The sequence below is a fragment of the Oncorhynchus masou genome, chromosome 33 (genome assembly GCF_036934945.1).
Source record: "Oncorhynchus masou masou isolate Uvic2021 chromosome 33, UVic_Omas_1.1, whole genome shotgun sequence".
NCBI classification, from domain to species: Eukaryota; Metazoa; Chordata; class Actinopteri; order Salmoniformes; family Salmonidae; genus Oncorhynchus; species Oncorhynchus masou.
In genome coordinates, this window is record NC_088244.1 from 24,076,580 (window position 1) to 24,091,671 (window position 15,092).

General features: G+C 42.3%; 1 protein-coding gene across 2 annotated transcripts in view; it reads right to left on the reverse strand.

Annotated features, from left to right (window-relative positions):
- LOC135528075 (helicase ARIP4-like) overlaps window positions 1-12,253 on the reverse strand; it is an 83,533-nt gene extending 71,280 nt beyond the window's left edge. Inside the window, exon 1 of one of the 2 annotated variants that reach the window (XM_064956849.1) lies at window positions 12,118-12,253. The gene's annotated coding sequence lies outside the window, so the exon portion shown is untranslated. Of the gene's footprint in view, window positions 1-11,421; window positions 11,477-12,117 lie in introns of those variants that run through there. The other variant, XM_064956851.1, reaches the window with a different exon arrangement.
- Window positions 12,254-15,092: the final 2,839 nt, after the last annotated feature.

A 15,092-nucleotide genomic window follows, 5' to 3' on the forward strand; every position in this document is an offset into this window, starting at 1 on the left:
GTTCGCCGTTTTGATGACTGAATTTTCGTTTTTTTTTGGTACCCAAACTTGATGTACAAAACGGAGCGATTTCTCCTACACAAAGAATCTTTCAGGAAAAACTGAACATTTGCTATGTAACTGAGAGTCTCCTCATTGAAAACATCTGAAGTTCTTCAAAGGTAAATGATTTTATTTGAATTATTTTCTGGTTTTTGTGCAAATGTTGCCCGCTAAATGCTACGCTAGCTATCAATACGCATACACAAATGCTTGTTTTGCTATGGTTCAAAAGCATATTTTGAAAATCTGAGATGACAGTGTTGTTAAGAAAAGGCTTAGCTTGAGAGCTAGCACATTCATTTCATTTGCGATTCTCATAAATAGTTAACGTTACGTTATGCTAATGAGCTTGAGGCTATAACTGGACACAGGTTTTTTTATAGCCAAACGTGAACAAAACGGAGCGATTTGTCCTACACAAATAATATTTTTTTGAAAAACTGAACATTTGCTATCTAACTGAGAGTCTCCTCATTGAAAACATCCGAAGTTCTTCAAAGGTAAACGATTTTATTTGAATTATTTTCTTGTTTTTGTGAAAATGTTGCTGGGTGAATTCTAGGCTTATAGCTATGCAAGCTATCAATACTCTTACACAAATGCTTGTTTAGCTATGGTTGAAAAGCATATTTTGAAAATCTGAGATGACAGTGTTGTTAACAAAAGTCTAAGCTTGAGAGCAAATATATTTATTTCATTTGCGATTTTCATGAATAGTTAAAGTTGCGTTATGCTAATGAGCTTGAGGCTATAAATAGGATCCCGGATCCGGGATTGCTCGACGCAAGAAGTTAACACACCACCACTAATGACCTATGGAGCTTCTCAAAGTAATGTTTTTCTTCACCTCAAATAGCAAGCAAACAAAGTCTGTTTATACATCCATTGAGAATGACAATATTTCCTCAATGTATTTGAAAAATCTTTCCAGCGCTCTCTTTTTGATAACCACTCAGAGTGAAAGGGAAAAATGTCATGCTCTGATTCAGTGGAAATGTCATAAAATAGGCTTCTTATCAGTGCTGGACTTGGACTGAAATAGGTGCTGGTACTCATTTTGGGTGCTGGTACTGTTTATATTTAGGTGCAGGAGCTCCACAATACTTTTGAGTTAATATTCTATAAGAGGAACAGGAGCTCAAACAGTAGAACATTTGAGGTGAGGTGAGCTCCTGCAGAAGTCAAGCATTGCTTCTTATACCTTGCACAAATAGCCTACAGCTGTGCCCAGAATATTTTATAAAATGTTGCAAGTTTGCTGGTGCAAGCATTGGCCACACCCAAGTTAATAGTTGATACAATGTTTAAAGTTTATTGCAAACAGGCCATGTGTAGCAAATGTGATTTATAGCATATTAATTATCAGGATATTTTCTACCTGCAGGCTGCAATGTTATTATTTGTTGGCTTTATGTAGGCTATTTTTACATAGTTGGCAACCAAAGTTATTTTTTAGGTTTGTAAAATTTTCATTTAGATAGAATTTTGATGAACCACATTACAATGATTGAGCTATGAAGACAAATTAAATGAAACATTCATGAAAATGTGAATCTGAAAATCATAACTGGCATGCAGATTGGTAGAAATGGTAAGATAAATTGGCATTCCACATGAGAAATGTTGAAAAATCCTCGTGTTGCCTTTTAACTTCAGGAGAGTTGGGTCATGTTAAGTTTTTTCCCCTTCTGGTTATCTCTGGCACCCTGGAGGCATCAAACCTTAAGCTTAAAGCCTCAGACAAGCTCAATGCATCTAGTTGATTTTATAAAAACACATAGGGTGTGTCTATATATGGAAAAATACACGTTTAAACATGTTGATCCATCGATTGGTTGAAAGAGCAGGTGACTTTTAGTCAACAGTTTTTTTTTTGTCGCGGAGAACCCTACTTTATATATACTAGATAATATATGCATGAAATTAGTTTTGATTTAGAATGGACCCATAACATGCACCCGTCTCCAAACAGGGGCAGCAGAAAACAAAACATGCCATCTTTTCACCTTCTTTTCGTCTTTTAAATGGCGAATGGAGGACGCATTTCCCTGTGGTTTATTTTCATGCCAGCCAGGTAGGCTATACTCCTATTGTAAAGATAAGGAATGTGATTCATATTAGGAAAGTTGAGAGAATAAATAGTAGGCCTAGCCTATATATAGAAAGATGATGGGATCCTCCTCTATATGCATAGCCTATAGAAATGTTGCTCAACATGAGCTCATGGGCTATCATTAAGTGTTTAATTAGATATTCGATTACATTTGCATTGATGTCAGAGTGATTAGAGGGACAATAGAGTGCTGAGTACCAGGCAGTTAGCAACTTCGCTAGGCTACTAATGACCAGCAGCAGCAGAGCTTGGAGAAGCCTAATTACCATGACGAAGCAATCATGTGGAATTTGACTGTCATTACGACTCGTGACCACTGGTGTGACGGTAATACGGTCACCGTAACAGCCCTAGTCTCAGTTAACCTGTTGATGCTCTGGGGGCGCTATTTCATTTTTGGATGAAAAACGTTCCCGTTTTAAACAAGATATTTTGTCACAAAAAGATGCTCGACTATGCATATAATTGATAGCTTTCGAAAGAAAACACTCTGACGTGTCCAGAACTACCAAGATATTTTCTGTGCGTGCCCTAGAACGTGAGCTTCAGGCAAAACCAAGATGAGACGGCATCCAGGAAATGAGCAGGATTTTTGAGGCTCTGTTTTCCATTGTCTCCTTATATGGCTGTGAATGCGAGAGGAATGAGCCTGCCCTTTCTGTCGTTTCCCCAAGGTGTCTGCAGCATTGTGACGTATTTGTAGGCAGATCATTGGAAGATTGACCATAAGAGACTACATTTACCAGGTGTCCGCCCGGTGTCCTTCGCCGAAATTGGTGCGCAAAAGGCAGCTGCCAGTATTTTTCCACGGGATACAGAGAGGAAAGCAAGCTTCCACGAACTGCATATCAATGAAGAGATATGTGAAAAAACACCTTGAGGATTGATTCCAAACAACGTTTGCCATGTTTCGGTCGATATTATGTAGTTAATTCGGAAAAAGTTTTACGTTGTAGGTGACTGAATTTTCGGTTCGTTTCGGTAGCCAGACGCAATGTAGAAAACGGAACGATTTCTCCTACACACAGACGCTTTCAGGAAAAACTGCGCATTTGGTATGTAACTGAGAGTCTCCTCATTGAAAACATCAGAAGCTCTTCAAAGGTAAATGATTTTATTTATTTGGTTATCTGGTTTTTGTGAAAATGTTGCGTGCTAAATGCTACTCAAAATGCTATGCTAGCTTTGCATACTCTTATACAAATTAGTCAATTTCTATGGTTCAAAAGCATATTTTGAAAATCTGAGATGACAGTGTTGTTAAGAAAAGGCTAAGCTTGAGAGCAGACGCATTATTTTCATTTTATTTGCGATTTTCAGAAATCGTTAACGTTGCGTTATGCTAATGAGCCTGAGGCTTTAGTCACGATCCCGGATCCGGGATGGGGAGTTCCAAGAGGTTATTAACATGTGGAATTTGACTGTCATTACGACTCGTGACCACTGATGTGACGGTAATACAGTCACCGTAACAGCCCTAGTCTCAGTTAACATGTGGAATTTGACTGTCATTATGACTCGTGACCACTGGTGTGACGGTAATACGGTTACCGTAACAGCCCTAGTCTCAGTTAACATGTGGAATTTGACTGTCATTATGACTCGTGACCACTGGTGTGACGGTAATACGGTCACCGTAACATGTGGAATTTGACTGTCATTATGACTCGTGACCACTGGTGTGACGGTAATACGGTCACCATAACAGCCCTAGTCTCAGTTAACATGTGGAATTTGACTGTCATTATGACTCGTGACCACTGGTGTGACGGTAATACGGTCACCATAACAGCCCTAGTCTCAGTTAACATGTGGAATTTGACTGTCATTATGACTCGTGACCACTGGTGTGACGGTAATACGGTCACCTTAACAGCCCTAGTCTCAGTTAACATGTGGAATTTGACTGTCATTATGACTCGTGACCACTGGTATGACGGTAATACGGTCACCATAACAGCCCTAGTCTCAGTTAACATGTGGAATTTGACTGTCATTACGACTCGTGACCACTGGTGTGACGGTAATACGGTCACCGTAACAGCCCTAGCCTCAGTTAACATGTGGAATTTGACTGTCATTATGACTCGTGACCACTGGTGTGACGGTAATACGGTCACCGTAACAGCCCGAGTCTCAGTTAACATGTGGAATTTGACTGTCATTATGACTCGTGACCACTGGTGTGACGGTAATACGGTCACCATAACAGCCCTAGTCTCAGTTAACATGTGGAATTTGACTGTCATTATGACTCGTGACCACTGGTGTGACGGTAATACGGTCACCGTAACAGCCCTAGTCTCAGTTAACATGTGGAATTTGACTGTCATTACGACTCGTGACCACTGGTATGACGGTAATACGGTCACCGTAACAGCCCGAGTAACAACAAAATGTGGAATAAGTCGAGGGGTATGAATACCTTCTGAAGGCATTGTATGCAGAGTGTACAAAACACTAAGAGTGTGGAAAAACCCAGCAGCGTTGCAGTTCTTGATTCAGACCGGTGCGCCTGGCACCTACTACCATGACCTGTTCAAAGGCACTTCAATCTTTTGTCTTGCACATTCACCCTTTGAATGGCACACATACACAATCCATGTCTCAACTGTCTCAAGGCTTAAAAAATCCTTTCACCCATCTCCTCCACTTCAGCTACACTGATTGAAGTGGACCTCCTTTATCTCCTGACAAAGTTAACTGCAGGTATATTTACTTAAAAAGTAGCTACAAATAATAATTTATTGAAAAACTTCCAACGAGCGAAGGGACACAATAGACCAGAGATATTCAACTCTTAAGGCGTCAGCATGCTTTAGTTCGGCAAGGTGAACAGAATGAGTGTGCTCACATACTCCCTTAAAAGACGTTCGCTTGAAAAAATAGAAAAAAAAGCGGCAATAGTTCTGTTTGTCCATTTTGAGACGCCGAAGTATACACTTCCTCAAAATAGTCTGAATTAATCGAAGATAACTCAAGCAATCTGTCATTAATTTTGTTGTGCCATTTTTCATCTGACTAGAATGCTCGGTGCAGTATTTCTCAAGTGAAAAAAAATGTGCCTGAGGACAAGTCGTCTCTCGTTGAATCCCTACTGCTGACCAACTCACTGGCAAGGGGCATAAGACCTTGGCTAATGACTACGGCTTGCCGGAGAAAAAATTAAATAAATACAAAAGTGTGGCCGAACAGACCCCCCCCCCCCAAAAAAAAACCTAGCCGAAGTCCCAAACTAACAAAAATGTCACTAAATGCTGTCATAATATATGCAAACTGTTCTGAACTATTTCAGCTGGGAAGCATGCGAACGCCTTTACCCTAAAAGGTCCGGAGAATCCTGGTTTTCTGTTCTACCAGAAAGTTAAATTGAAGCCACCTGGAGACCCTCGTCTAAATCTGTCCCTGATTAGAGGGGAACCTGTGGTACTGGCTTCGAGCTCCAGAGTTGAGTTTGAGGGCAATAGATAGCAGGGCCGGGACAATACCAGTATCGCGATACTCATTAGTATCATAGCAAGTAAACAAAACACATAGCAGATTTAACTTTAGGAAAACAGCCCTAATGTTGGAAACAAACATCGTTATGTTTTCACCCAGAGTATTTATTTGTATTTATTTCCCAAGCTATAGCACACAATCATTCACATACAGCAGGTTAAAGGACCAATGAGTTTGATCTGTTACGAGTTTTCATTTTTTGTAATGGAAAGATATGGCAATACTGGTATCATCACGGCCCTAATAGACAGGTGTGGACAGGAAAAGACATCTAAAAAGGAGTGTTCTGGGATCGTGTATCTACGTGAGGGTTAGTGTGCACAGAGTTTCAGAGTAGCCTAGATAAGGACAGACACCCCACCTTCCCTCACCAGACAGACACTGCTTCATATCCCGTGACCCACACAAACCAAAACTGAGATGTGGGAGCACTGCACACACACACACACACACACACACACACACACACAGAGTAAATCAAAAGAAAAGATACATTGTTTTTAAGTTGTGAATGGGGAGGTGTTGGAGGATTTAAAAAAAGTCTCCCATAAAACATTGAAATCAGCAGCCTGATAAGTGTCCGAGGGATAGGCTATTATCAATGGATAGGCTATTATCAATGGATAGGCTATTATCAATGGATAGGCTATTATCAATGGATAGGCTATTATCAATGGATAGGCTATTATCAATGGATAGGCTATTATTAATGATCTTAGCCTCAGCATTATTCAAACTAATTATTTCAAGAAACAAGCAGCCAACAAGCAAAAACAGAGCTCTCATTTAAACAGCCCCGAAACCCAAAAGGTGCTTTATTGTCACACCACACAATGCCACAGATGTCTCAAGTTGACGGAACGTGCAATTGGCATGATGACTGCAGGAATTTCCACCAGAGCTGTTGCTAGATGATTGAAAGTTAACGTTGGAGGCTTATGGTAGAGAAATTGTTTAGAGAATGTGGCAGTACGTCCAACCGGCATCACAACCGCAGACCACCTGTAATCATGCAAGCCAAGGAACTCCACATCCGGCTTCTTCACCTGTGGGATTGTTGAGACCAGCCACCTGGAACCAGGCTTAGTCGGACCAGGCAATGTTTTTCCACTCCTCAATTGTCCAGTGTTGGTGATTGCGTGCCCACTGGAAAAACGTATTGTTTTTAGCTGATAGGAGTCGAACCCGGTGTGGTCGTTTACTGCAATAACCCATCCGTGACAAGGACCGGTGAGTTGTGCATTCCGAGATGGCGTTCTGCAAACAAATGTTGTACTTGGCCCCGATGATCATACCATGCTCAAAGTCACTTAGAATGGGCAAAGTGAGTGACCTAACATTCAAACGTGACTCAATGATTTGTTTAACACTTTTTTGGTTACTACATGATTCCATGTGTTATTTCATAGTTTTGATGTCATCACTTACTCTACAATGTAGAAAATAGTAAAAGGAAAAGAAACCCTACAGCCAATGGTAAGATAACAGGCTGTGTCGCAGCTGGCTGCGACGGGGAGACCTATGAGGCGGCGCACAATTGGTCCAGCGTCGTCCGGGTTAGGGGAGGGTTTGGCTGGCTGGGTTGTCCTTGTCCCATCGCACTCTAGCGACTGTGGCAGGCCAGGCGCATGCACGCCGACTTCAGTCGCCAATTGTACGGTGTTTCCTCCGACACATTGGTGAGGTTGGCTTCCGGGTTAAGCGAGCAGTATATAGCATTTACATAAGTACTCAGACCCTTCACTCAGTACTTTGTTGAAGCACCTTTGGCAGCAATTACAGCCTTGAGCCTTTGGTATGACGCTACAAGCGTAACACACCTGCATTTGGGGAATTTCTCCCATTCTCTGCAGATCTTCTCAAGCTCTGTCAGGTTGGATGGACTGCATCACTGCACAGCTATTTTCAGGTCTCTCCAGAGATGTTTGATCGGGTTCAAGTCCGGCGTCTGGCTGGGCCACTCAAGGACATTGAGACATGTCCCAAAGCCACTCCTGCGTGGTCTTGGCTGTGTGTTAAGGGTTGTTGTCCTGTTGGAAGGTGAACCGTCACCCCAGTGTGAGGTCCTGAGAGCTCTGGAGCAGGTTTTCATCAAGGATTTCTCTGTACTTTGCTCCGTTCATATTTCCCTTGATCCTGACTAGTCTCCCAGTCACTGCCACTGAAAAACATACCCACAGTGTGATGCTGCCACCACGCTTCACCATAGGAATGGTTTTGGCCAGGTGAAGAGCGGTGCCTGGTTTCCTCCAGAAGTGACGCTTGGTATTCAGGACAAGGAGTTCAACCTTGGTTTCATCAGACCAGAGAATCTTGTTTCTCATGGTCAGAGTCCTTTAGGTGACTTTTGGCAAACTTCAAGCGGGCTGTCATGTGCCTTTTACTGAAGAGTGCTGCAGAGATGCTTGTCCTGGAAAGTTTCGGGGCTCCCGAGTGGTGCAGTGGTCTAAGGCACTGCATCTCAGTGCATGAGGCATCACTACTGTCCCTGGTTCGAATCCAGGCTGCATCACATCCGGCCATGATTGGGAGTCCAATAGGGCGGCGAACAATTTTCCTAGCATCATCTGGGTTTGGCCTGGGTAGTCAGTCATTGTAAATAAGAATTTGTTCTTAACTCACTTGCCTAGTTGGGATAATATATATATATATATATATATTTATTATCTCATCTCCGCAGAGGAACTCCGGAGCTCTGTCAGAGTGACCATTGGGCTCTTGGTCACCTCTCTGACCAAGGCCATTCTCCCTCTATTGCTCAGTTCGGCAGGGCGGCCAGGAAGTCTTGGTGGTTCCAAACCTCCATTTCAGAATGACGGAGGCCAATGTGTTTTTGGGCACCTTCAATGCTTCAGGAAGTTTTGGGAAGAGGCAGCTCTGTGCCTCGACAAACTCCAGTCTCAGAGCTCTACGGACAATTAATTCAACCTCATGGCTTGATTTTTGTGTATATATAAACTCAGCAAAAAAAAAAAAAAAAAAGAAACAGCCCTTCAGGACTGTCTTTCAAAGATAATCTAAATAACTTCACAGATATTCATTGTAAAGGGTTTAAACACCATTTCCCATGCTTGTTCAATGAACCATAAACAATTAATGAACATGCACCTGTAGAACGGTCATTAAGACACTAACAGCTCACAGTCGGTAGGTAATTAAGGTCACAGTTATGAAAACTTAGGACACGAAAGAGGCCTTTCTACGGACTCTGAATAAAACTAAGAGAAAGATACCCAGCGTCCCTGCTCATCTGCGTGAATGTGCCTTAGGCATGCTGCAAGGAGGCATGAGGACTGCAGATGTGGCCAGGGCAATAAATTGCAATGTCCGTACTGTGAGATGCCTAAGACAGCACTACAGGGAGACAGGACGGGCAGCTGATCGCCCTCACAGGGGCAGACCACGTGTAACAGCACCTGCACAGGATCAGAATGCATGGCAGGTACAAGATGGCAACAACAACTGCCTGAGTTACACCAGGAACGCACAATCCCTCCATCAGTGCTCAGAATCACCGCAATAGGCTGAGAGAGGCTGGACTGAGGGCTTGTAGGTCTGTTTTAAGGCAGGTCCTCACCAGACATCACCGGCAACAACGTCGCCTATGGGCGCAAACCCACCATCACTGGACCAGACAGGACTGACAAAAAGTACTCTTCACTGACAAGTTGCAGTTTTGTCTCACCAGGGGTGATGGTCAGATTCGCGGTTATCGTTGAAGAAATTAGCGTTATACCGAGGCCTGTCCTCAGAAGCGGGATCAATTTGGAGGGTCCGTCATGGTCTGGGGGCGGTGTGTCACAGCATCATTGGACTAAGCTTGTTGTCAATGCAGGCAATCTCAACGCTATGCGTTATCCTCCTCCCTCATGTGGTACCATTCCTGCAGGCTAATTCTGACATGACAATTCCACCAGCCATACTGCTCATTTTGTGCGTGATTTCCTGCAAGACAGGAATGTCAGTGTTCTGCCATGGCCAGCGAAGAGCCCAGATCTCAATCCCATTGAGCACGCCTGGGACCTGTTGGATCAGAAGGTGAGGGCTCGGGCCATTCTCCCCAGAAATGTCCGGGAACTTGCAGGTGCCTTGGTGGAAAAGTGGGGTAACATCTCACAGCAAGAACTGGCAAATATGGTGCAGCCCATGAGATGCACTGCGGTACTTAATGCAGCTGGTGGCCACACCAGATACCGACTGTTACTTTTGATTTGACCCCCCCGTACAGCTGGTGGCCACACCAGATACCGACTGTTACTTTTGATTTGACCCCCCCCCCCCCTTTGTTCAGGGACACATTATCAGTTTGTGTCACAGTTGTTGAATCGTGTTATGTTCATACAAATATTTACACGTTAAGTTTGCTGAAAATAAACGTAGTTGACAGTGAGAGGACGTTTCTTTTTTTGAGTTTAGATACATTCTGCTCGCCTTTTGATTTCTACTTAATAGGCTAGTCCTTTCCAGAGCAAAAAAAATGAATGCCCCTCCACTCAGACTAGTACAGTACAGTATGTACAGGCCATGGGTCCATAATGGAGCCAGCTCATCAGAGTGATGCATGCATACATTTCTCTACACATGTCTTTTTTTACACCTGTAACAGGGACGTGAGAACATAGCCTGCTGGGTGGGCGAGAGAAAGAAAAGTGCATGAATTCATGATTAAGAGAAGATGGGGAGGAGACAGGGACAGAGTTCAAAGTTTGGAGAGTTCAAGGCAGGAGAAGGAAAGAAGAGTGCGGCTCCTCGTTTCGGGATGGCCGGGAGCGAGGGAGTGCGTTGGAGACATTGTGTCACGACACCCTCCCTCGCCTGCAGGTCTCCCTCTGTGCCTGTTCGCAGGAACAGAGTGAGCAAGCAAAGGAGTGCCAGTAGCAGCCACCCCCGGACCTTCTGAAAGGAGAAGGCCATTTAAAATGTTCCCGATAGATCAAACCTGGAATCTGTGTGCTGCTCTGAGACACACCTCACTGAGGTGGCTTAGCGACAAGCTCCAGAGAAAAGACAGAGAGAATAGACACTGAGCACAAAGGTGTACTGTGTTGTGTGGTTAACACTTTTCAGTGTGAGCCAAGGGGATAAGATGAGACTAACCACAACGTCAAAACCACAACGTCAATGGAGTGGTTGATTAAAAGTAAACAAATTAACTGTCTGCTCACCATGACAATAGACTCACATGGAACCGATGGCAGATTGAAGACAAATTGGCCAACAAAAATAAACGTTACGAGAGCAATCTAAAAAGAACAAGGTGTGACAGCTTAAAAAGACCATTTCATCTTCCTCAAGTGCTCACAGAACAGTTCATGTTGGGTTTGGGACTGGGTAGAGTTCATTGGATATGTTATGTAAGGGGAAATTAAGCAAATGTCTTTGAATTCACTTTAACAAGAGAACCAGTAGTTAATCCAAGTGACCAGGGCAAAGAGCCTAATCCCTCAGCACAACATACTGTACCTTAGACATCTTTAGATATTTTTAAAGATGACAAAGTGGAATCTGTGGCAAGTCACAATTCTTATTCCCCAAAAATAAAATGGTCCAAATCTTGCAGAGGCAGATATGACTACATATAAAAAAAGATTTACAGAAGATAAGAACATGCATGATTTTAGTTATGTCACACCAAAAAAAAAAACAACCAAAACCAAAGATTGAACTCGCTGACTATGGTGAATTCAACTCCAACTACATCTGCTGTATTTGCCCAAGGTCAATACTTTTTCAAAATGTAAACATTATGAAACGCTTACGCCTACCTTGTACTGATGCTTGTAATCTGTAGTTGTATAGCTTTGTTTGCTGAAATCCATCATTTTTAATAACACATCAAATACAACCAACTGTTTCCTCATTGTTACCGCAACTCAGCGTGAATGCGCATGTGCCAATTCAATCTCAACAAGGAAAGAGTTGGTAGTATTTGATTAAATATTTAATTTTAAAGTTTGGATTTCAGCAAATAAAGAAAGGCAGACAACTAGAGAGGGCAAATGTACAAGGCAAGCGTTCCTTAAAATTGACATTTTTGGAAGTATTGACCTTGGGCGACTAAATGTAGCTGGAGCTGAATTCCACAAAGCCTGGTCAACTCCGTTGATGAAGTTAATCAGAATGGAGTTGAGTTTAGTCAGCTAAGGTTGACGTAGGTATACATTTCAGTCAACACTTCAGCAAGCAATGCCACTGAAGTGAATTATTATTTGACTGTTGTAGATAGAACGACAACAATGAAACATATTCAATTTCCACTGCTTTTGCTGTAAGTCTTATGAAAAAGCACACGTTTCATAACATGCAGTCACTGCAATGACAATGCAGTCTGACCACCGATGATGTACACTAGGCTCCCCTTGTCCACAGTTGACACACTGGGCAGACGAAACACGACAAATGTTTTAACAATGACATCTCCCACAATTACATTTGGCATGCAAACGAAAAAGTACCCTTACCTTTCGCATTCGCTTCGTGAAATTTCTTGAATAATTTTCATTAAATGGTCAATTAATTTGCATTCAATTGTCAATACATTTTCTGTTACATACAGGTTGAGATTTCTTTCATCAGTTTCTTGAGGAGCAACGACGCTGTCGGTCCCCTCCAGGAATACAAAATCAAATTCGAGAGTTCCGGAAACGCACAGACAAAATCTTAAGAAATTCGGCGAAAATGGGTATCAAATTGATTGAGACACATGATCAGTTTGCGTAATAATAAATATGCATAAAGTTAAATACGCCGCAAACTAATTATTATGTTGATTCACATATTTTTTTTGCTACACATTGAGCTCAACTGCAATTTAGACAGACAATTAATATCCAATTGCTATACCACCAAAATAAATAAATACCTTAAATGAAGCCTGAATTGCAAAACCATAAAATGAACCCATTTTAGATTGTTGTCCAATTTCTATGGGTTTTCAATTAATGACATGGAAGCTTTTCCAAGTCTACATTTTCTATCTTCTTACACAGTAACCTAACACATTGATTTCTGCGTTAATTGATCGATGGAATGGTAATTAACAGAGTATTTTGCCATATATTTCACGCAGCATCTGTAGTAGGCTAGTAGTCTACTGGATTATCTTCAGAAAGCAGTCTGCATCACTTCTAAATTCTCTCATTCTCGCGGTGCCCCCTACTGCCCAACTATGTTAAACGCGCCTTGATTTAGTTATGAACCCGCTTTTCACGCACTTCTGGTTCGTTGCAGGGTTTTTCTTCTTTGTCAATGTCACGTGTGTCATTATACATAATAACATATTCGTTAGAGAAAAAACAAACTCAGAGTTAAGATGTTCATCTCTCGGCAGGTAGCCTAGAGGTTAGAGAGGCGAGCCAGGAACCGGAGGGTTGCCAGATTGAATCCCAGGATAGATGGGAAGAATCTGGTGGGAAGTGAGCTGGCAACTGAAGGATTGCTGGTGTCAGATTCTAGATGCCATCGCCTGTTGTTGCGCCCTTGAGCAAGGCACTTAACCCACCCACAACAACTCCCCGTGGCAGCCCCCCACACCTCTCCAAAAAAAACAGTATATGTAGGCCCGTGTGTCTTTCGGAGGGGTTGGGTTAAAACCAGAAGGCATATTTCAGTTGGACCTTGTGGGCAATTGAACAAAAAAGTTATCTTAATCTTAAAAAATATAAATAGGCCTACTATCGGTAGGCTATAACATGTAACCACAATATATTGGTCATTCTACGTCTAAAATACAATTGGTCAGATTTTTTATACCCATTCCCTAATCACAATATGTTTTGTTTTGTATTGCCATTGTGATTGGTCCTTGAACCCATGGGAGGCCATTTAGAAATCTACAAAACCCTCCTTTAATTTTAGGTAGAAAGAAGATGTCCGACCATTGTTTTCAACATAATATACTCATGTTCGCATATACCTATTCCTGGACCATCTATACTAGTTTTGCATCCGGTTTACACGGCCAACTCCACATACACACTAGCGCTTATGCAGCGTTAAAACAACTTGGAACTCAGTAAAATACGAGGTCAAATCATGAAGTCAGTGGTCTTCAGGTCGGAAAGTCGGAGCTCTAGAAAGAGGCCCGAGTTCCCAAGTTGGGATTCCGAGTTGGATGACCATCCAAATCGATTTTTCCCAGTTGGACCTAGTTTTTTTTAGAGTCCCCTGTCGTTTTGAATTCGGAAGTTAAACATTTCCCTGTTTTGAACGCGGCATCAGCAGCAACAAAATCATGCAATAACATGGCAGACGCTGGATGAATATGAAATGTTAATATCTTTGGCTGTGAGTGATGGAAAAAAAATGGCCTCAGTGACAATTATTAGAATAATTAAATGAATATTTTGTGCACAAAGGTCATGACAAAAGTGTCTTATTAGGAATTTTCTCATCTTGACTTCTCTATCTTTCTGGGCCGGGCGTCAGTTAAACTGCAGTACCGAAGCAAGACTGTAGGAGCTGTCTAAACCATGCTTATCGACCGGAACCCTGGCCTCTTGGTAAAAACCCCAATGAAGACTCGGGGCTGTGTGGTGACACCAGTGGAGGCTGGTGGGACAAGGTATAAGACGACGGCTCATTGTAAAGGCTGGAATGGAATTCTGGAACAGAGCCAAACATGGTTTCCATGTGATTTCATTGATTAGGATCCCCCTTAGCCGACACCAATGGCGACAGCTAGTCTTATTAGTGTCTGACATTACGAAAAAGACATTACAGACAAAATACTTGACAATTTACATACATTTAAAAACATGAACATGTAGTGTGTGCAACTATTAGTTCCACATACATGTCAGTACATACACACAACATGTAGGTCACATGGGGGAGAGGCGTGAGGTGTTGCTTTCTTTGTTTTTTGAAACCAGGTTTTCTGTTCACTTGCACTATATAAGATGGAAGGGAGTTCCATTCAATCATGGCTGTATAATACTGTATGTTTCCTTTAATTTGTTCTGGGCCTGGGGACTGTGAAAAGACCCCTGGTGGCATGTCTGGTGGGGTAAGTGTGTGTTGGTGATGTGTGTAAGTTGCAGTTTAACTAGGTCTTTCTCTATGTTGGATGTGTTTGATACAGTTCCATTTATTCCATTCCAGCCATTACTATGAGCCCTTCCTCCTATGGTTCCACCCACCAGTCTCCTCCAGGTGACTCTCATTGTTCTCGGAACTGATGGCTTCTATTGTTGTGGCAAAATGGATTACAGCTACGGGCCAAAAGTTGCATGTTCGTGTTGCGTTGGGGACAACTGTAGCATTTTAGCTAAGCCTAAACCTTTTCCTAACCTGCTACGTTAATTCTCCTAATCTGCTACGTTAATTATCCTAACCTGCTACGTTAGCTATCCTAACCTGCTTTGTGAAGTCAAGCTATCAGTGTCACCACACCTGCAAACTTGAGGTTATATCAATAAAGACCTGTTTTTATCAA